The sequence below is a fragment of the Etheostoma cragini genome, chromosome 16 (genome assembly GCF_013103735.1).
Source record: "Etheostoma cragini isolate CJK2018 chromosome 16, CSU_Ecrag_1.0, whole genome shotgun sequence".
Taxonomy (NCBI): domain Eukaryota; kingdom Metazoa; phylum Chordata; class Actinopteri; order Perciformes; family Percidae; genus Etheostoma; species Etheostoma cragini.
This window is the reverse complement of record NC_048422.1, coordinates 3,385,021-3,391,837: the sequence shown is the minus strand read 5'-3', so window position 1 is coordinate 3,391,837 and position 6,817 is coordinate 3,385,021. Positions and strand designations below refer to the sequence as shown.

At 41.8% G+C, this 6,817-nt stretch overlaps 1 protein-coding gene across 4 annotated transcripts in view; it reads left to right on the top strand.

Moving 5' to 3' along the window:
- The window catches only part of mbd2 (methyl-CpG binding domain protein 2), a 49,485-nt gene extending 48,581 nt beyond the window's left edge, over window positions 1-904 (top strand). For 3 of the 4 annotated variants that reach the window (XM_034896383.1, XM_034896380.1, XM_034896382.1), the window contains one exon: window positions 153-602. The gene's annotated coding sequence lies outside the window, so the exon portion shown is untranslated. Of the gene's footprint in view, window positions 1-152 lie in introns of all 4 variants that reach the window. The other variant, XM_034896381.1, reaches the window with a different exon arrangement.
- The last annotated feature ends 5,913 nt before the right edge of the window (window positions 905-6,817 follow it).

Here is a 6,817-nt window from a genome sequence, read left to right as displayed (position 1 = left end):
TGTGGGACTATTGGGCTGTGGGACCACAGGACCGTGGGACCATAGGGCTGACCCCATTCTATAGTCTCCCGTGTTCCCTGTAGCCAAAAACTACAAATCTGCAAACTGTTCTCAGTGACAATAACTCTTTATCTCTCTCCGTCTCTCTCCAGAGTTCCTCCGTTCAGCCAGCCTTCAGGTTTCTAATCATCTTCCTCTTAATCCAGACAACAAACCAAAATGAAAAAACAGACCACCCACAGACTGAAACTCTCCTGCACTGATCCGTTGTCTCGGTGGGCGATTGCGCCAACCTTCCCGTTAAGGAAATTATTTTCAGGGTGATATCAAACCGGACATCTTATCAGCATTTGCAAACTAAAGGGATTTCCCAGAGCAGCAGCAGCCACAATGGGAGCAGCGACCACAGCAATACTGGCATCAGCAATGCCAAAAACACCAGCAACACCATCTGAACAGAAACGGAACATAGGAACAAGCGATAAGTCGTGTATCTACCAGCCCAAAGCAACAACCGAAGCCTTTAAACCTTTGTGATTTATCCGTACAAACTTCACAACCAGCGCTTTTCTTGTAAGGTATACGTTTTCTTTCTTTTTAATTCAAAAAAAGCTTATAAAAAAGTTTTTATTTTATTTTTTATACTGAAGAGTACTCATCGAACCTATAGTCAGAAACTGCTGGACGGCTTTTGCTAACTCTTCTTGTGCTCTTTGGTGGTTTTGGTTGTTTGTGGTGTCAGATTGTCGTCACTTTTAAAGTCTTACGGGGTTTTAATTGAATAATGAGAATGTACATGCATATGAAATAGAACAATTGCTTATTTAAGACAAATTTTATACCTTGAGAGAACATACTGTACGTGTACATTTCTTGGACTGGAGTAAATAAATGACTATATTCAAAATTTCTCGCTGAGTTTTTTTTTTTTTAATCTGCTGATAGATGACTGTGTTGCTGATGATGTTGACCATCAGTATTTTACACACTGCAGACAGGTCAACATTTTGGGCAATACACTTAAGTTGTATTCACCCAACCTAGTTTGGTCCCTGGAGCGTGTGGTTGGATGGTCCGGGTGGTTTGGGGCGGTGTGAATACTCATCCCAACTCTGGTGTGGATCAAACAAACTCTGGTCCGCTTGAACAGGGTTCTCTTCCAAGTAAAGCGTAAGAATCAAGCCCAACCCTTCCCTGAGCCCGTGCACGTTGTGTCCGAGCCCGGCCCGACACATTAACTGTAATCATGAGCCCGAGCCGGACTTAAACCCGACCATCTTTTAAAACATGGGCCATCATAACTGACATTCTCAACGACAACTCAGTTTTTTAAACTAAAGAAATTAGTGTAGAGTTACTTTAATGAAAAATGCAAGATGGACGAAGCATTGTAACTACATTGTTTTTTTTTTTTAGAATGGAACGGATTGCAAATTGATCCTAATGAAGAAACGTAAAAAAAATAAAAAAAACTCGATCCTTTGCTCCCCCAGCCAAATAGCGTGGGTAACAGATCAAGGCAGCAACATAATCAAAGCCCTGGAACCACAGAGGAGACTTTCTAATTAACACTGTCCTTTTAACGATGTAAAAAGTTGTTTATTTGAAATCAAACAGGTGCTTCTATTGAAAGAGACTGATTTCAACAACAAGTTTCTTCCAAATTGCTGATTTTCAACACACTGAGGCAAAACTACTGAAGAAAACTGAGTATCATTAGAGAACTTTCCCTTTACCAAAAGTTACATTCTGAAGCATTATCATTAAAGAACTATTATACAGAAACCTACTTGAACGACAAAAAAGCCTGAGTTGATGGGGGGAAGGGACTGCATGCCAACCCAATGGCTGCCATGCGGCGGATATAAGAGAGACCATATCTGTGGGTAAAGGACTCGTGAGATATCTGAAACAATCTGGCCCGGTGGCCTGCAGTTTAAACCTTGCACACAATTTACGGACTTCTATATGATTTAAGGCAGGGGCGTCAAACTCACTTTTACTAAGGGCCAAAGGGAGAGGGGCAGAGGATGCTATGGTCTGTAAAGTGGACAGTGTCTATGCTGACCTGGATGCAGGGGGACAGTGTGTGAGAACTCTAGGCTATGATTTTAGCTCAGCGTTCAACACGATACAACCACACATCCCTGTAAATAAGCTTTTGATGATGAAGGTTCCAGGTGTTTTTATCTCGTTCATTTGAACTTTTTTAGAAAACAGGTCTTAATTTATTAAGTTAAACTCAAAAAGTTAAGTCAGACAACATTGTGTCAAACACAGGGTCACCTCAGGGAACTGTTTTAGCACCTTTTCTTTTTACCATTTACACGGCGGACTACCGTACACAGCAGGCGAGCTGTCAGGTTGTTACATCTGCTGACGACACAGTGCTCATTGGGTTGATCAAAAATGATGACTATCAAAATTAGATAAAAGTCTTTGTTGATTACTGTGATACGCATTTCCTGGAACTCAACGTTAAGAAAACTAAAGAATTAGTCATAGATTACAGTAGAAATAAGATCCGAGCTGAGGCAGTGGGAATCAAAGGTGTAGAAATAGAGTGAACACATACAAGTATTTGGGCATTGTTTTTAACGACAGGCTAACATGGTCTGATCATGTAGACTCATTGATAATGAAATTAATTCCACGGGTCCACTGTATGAGGAAGTTAAAGTCCTTTAAGGGGAATATGGGAATACTGAGAAAGCCAGGATTGATAGCGTGACTAAAAGAGCTGGGAAAATGATGGGAGAGTGTGACGAAGTGGGTTTGCTCACCACTTGTCCCATACAGGTCATTAGTTATAATCAGTAGACACACAGTTATACGTTAGTTTCAGTTCCATTTTATTAGGTTGCAAGTTTAAACATGGTTTAAAGGTTTCCCTGTGTTGATACTTACGATTGTTTGTTCCTTTGTTCAGTTCCACCATGCAGGACAATTGTTTGGGGAGGGGCCGGCCTAAGCAGTTCCTGTTTTATAGGAAAAGGGTCAAACCAAGTAGAGGGTTTTCTTGTGTGTAGGAGTGTTTATTTTGGTTGTTGTTGGTTATTATATAATAAAGTATGAATAACCCTGACCTGTTTTGTAGTCAGTAGGATAGGAGGGAACTGGTAGCCAAGTTCCATAGGTTAAGAGATTGCTAGGTATTAATCAACCTGCTTTAGAATGGGATGGACTGGAGCCATAGGGTGTGAATTGACAACCCTATTTAAATAGTGGGATTTGTGCTCCCGAGGAAACAGGAAGGTGAGGCTGTGCTGCGAGGAACACATGCCTGCTGTTAGCGCTGCTACTAGATGAATGTGTTATTGTCTTTAAGTTTGGATTATTTCATTTTCTGTGTACTGCAGACCACTGGAAATAAATAATCCCCTCTGGAAACAGACAATGTCTGAGTCTGCCTACCTACCTCGGGCCAACTACTTCACAGAGAGTTGAATACAGTGGATCAGGTATGTGATGATCATCTGGTAAAAATGAGAGAAAATAACAAGGGCCCCGGGTCCCCCTCGTCACTGGCAGGGTTATGGAGCTTAGTGCTAGGCTAAGACCTCCTGTGACACAAACTAAATGCTATGCTCTCTCTTTTATACCTCAGGCTGTTAGACAGCACAACAAGCACTTTAAACGGTCATTTGTACACGTTTTTTTTTTGTATTTGTGGTATTTTATTTATGCTCTAGTTTTTATGTGACCACTGTAATTTCCATTTTTAAGGATGAAATAAACTGGACTGAACTCGACCTTAAACCGGACAACGAGAATCACATCAAGGGATAGACATGTAGAGTTTATTAACATGCTTTTTTTTAAGTGAAAAGTAAAATATCTTCGACTGTATTACTGCATGTCTCTTTTTTTAAAACATATGCCATTTTTGCATTTTGTTGCATTTTTTTTACTCTTTATTTGCTTTTTTATATTTTTGTTGCTTTTTTTCCCCCCTTTAGTAATTTTTTTTTCCAACTTTTGTTGACATAAAGCCCTACAAAACTCAGCAAAAAAAACTGTTTAAAAGTATGCTGCCACACAGCCGACTCACGGCAAGAACAGGAAAACTCTCTGCTTCTGTGGGAATTAAAGAATCTCAAAGTCGGGGAATTCGCCAAATTCTGCTTTAAATGTTTCATAATTGCAGTCTGACAAACAGTTTAGTGTCTTTTTGGCTTGGCCGGTTGCAGAAGATGCTAGTTTCAGCAGGTATAGGACATTCAAAAGTACTTTTTTGCCAGATTTAACAGCTCTATGGGAATTAAATTGATCAAATGCTTTTGTTTTTCTTCTGGTGTACTAATTTGTTTATGTCGACAAGCCAATCGGATGGATTCCTGGCAGAGCGGCAATGATGTTGAATTGGCCCAAAAAAAGCAGAAAAAAGCCAACACGTGGCGATTGTGCGGGGCACTCTGCAAAAACTAGTGCAAAGAACACAAAGTAAGGTTGAAGCAAAAAATCGCCACTTTAAATCGGAGTGTCTCTGCTACTGATGGGGGACGGGCATTTCTAAAAATGAAGGAGAAACCTTCATGTCGAAGACCAGAGACCAGCGTGGTATAGCTCGGTTTTATCTTTTGTAATTGTTCATGGTTTGAAAGTTGGAACTCTATATTAAACATCCAATACCTTTGTATCGTTGGTTGTTCACTTCCTTGTGTTCATACGTTGCCATGTCTCTTCTGCTCCTCCGACAAAGCACTTCAGAACTTTTGTTTTGAAAAGTGTAGATTGAGTAAAGTTTGCTGATGGCAGCAGACGAATGCCCATGGTTTTGAAATGACTCGTCATTTGAAGATTATAATTGAGTGTAATTATGGCCATGAATTGGATCTTAACAAGGTTATGTTTTACCCGTGTTCTTTCTGTCTTCCGTTTTGTTTTCCTAGTTCCATCCTTCCGTTTCCTGTTTTACTTTGTAGTCTCTATTTCTCCTGTCATGTCTAGGTTTACTTCCTGCCTTGTGTTTTCCCGCCTCTGTGATTGTCCGCTCTGCCTTAAAGTGTTTCAGCTGTTCATCAGCCCTCATGTCACCTGTCTCTCGTTACCACCCTCATTACCTTGTGTATTTAGTCTCTGTGCTGCTTTGTCCTGTGGCGTTCCGAGTCAATCCCAGCGTGCCGCTGTGCTTACCTATGTCAGCTGGATTGTAGAGTTTTTTTTAACATTTAGGTCTCAGAGGGTTAGGGGAATGTCTCTCTTTAAGAACAGCACACCTGTTCCACTGGCTCTCCTCAGGGCTGTGTTCTGTCCCCATTGCTGTCCATTCTTTACACCAATGACTGTAGAATCCAGCGTGGGGATAGGAACATTCTGACGTTTGCCGATGACACGGTTGTCATTAGCCTCCTCCGTTAAGATGAATCTGAGACCATGGCCCAGTGGCAGATGAGTTTGTCCAATGGTGTGATGAGGCCTTTCTCCAAGAACCAAGGATGTGGTCATTGATTTTAGGAAATCATCCCTGCCAACATCTCAGACTTTAATTAAAGGAACTAGAAGTTGAGTTTGTTGAACAGTAGCAGTATCTCGGAACTGTCATTGAGTCAAAACCTGTCAACTGGGACGCAGTCTGGAACAAGGGACCGCAACGTTTGTGCTTCCACAGGAAGGAAAATGATGTCCTTTATTAAATCGGTTAGTACGTGGTAAGGCAACCGGGACATCAGGGACAAAAACCACCTCAGCCATATTGTAAAGGTGGCTGGCAAGGTAATAGGTTTTCAACCGCCCCCCCTTAGAGGCTGTCTTTGACCAGAGAGTACTCCGCAAGGCCCGGTCTATATAAAGGCTCTTACCCGCTGCTAGTACCGGCTCTACTCGGCCGCGGTGCCCCGTCCACCTTTTTCCATTGCAGATTTAGTAGGGCTGACATAAGGCCGGGGGACCACAGGGCCTTGGGACCATAGGGCCGGGGGACCATTGGGCTGGGGGACCATAGGGCTGAACCCCTCCTGACAGAGTATCAAGTTCGGGATAAGAAAGTGACTGAACTGAGCTGTTTAGTTTTGTCCTAGTGTTTTTGTATTTTCCTTTTGCCAGTTTTTTTTTACCTGTTTACTTCAGGACACTTTTAGTTTTAATTTAATAAAGCTTTAAAACCTTTCACTGCCTTCTCATCTAACTCTCTGCATTTTTGGGTACAAGTCCGCAAAAATACTAACGTACAGTTGGGAAATATTTGGACATTGACACAATTTTCCTAATGTTTGCCCTGTATGCTAACAATGGATTTGAAATGAAAGCATCAAGATGAAATGGTGATGCAGACATTCAGCTTTAATTTGAGGGTATTTACATCAGAATTGGAGGAAGGGTTTAGTAATTGCAAACATTTTCATACATAGTCCTCATTTTAAGGGGCCTCAAGTAATTGGAAACTCGAGTCAAAAGCTGTTTCATGAGCAGGTGAGGGCTATTCGCTTATTAATTAGGCAGATAAATGGTCTGGAGTTGATTTCAGGTGTGGCATTTCCCTTTGGAAGCTGTTGTTGCAAAGCCACTGCATGTGGTCTAAGGAGCTCTAAATGCAGCAAAAGCAGGCCGTCCATAGGCTGCGGGAAAAGAAACTCCATCAGAGAGAAGGCAGAAAGATTAGGAGTGGCCAACTAAACATTCTGAGAAATAAGGAACGCACGGGTGAGCACAGCAACACAAAGAGGCCCGGATGTCAAAAGAAGACAACGGGGGTGGATGATCGGGATCCTTTCTGTGATAAAGAAGAACCTCCTCACAACATCTCTCCAGGAAGTAGGCGTATCCTTATCCAAGTCTACCATAAAGAGAAGACTTCACGAGAGCAAATGCAGAGAGT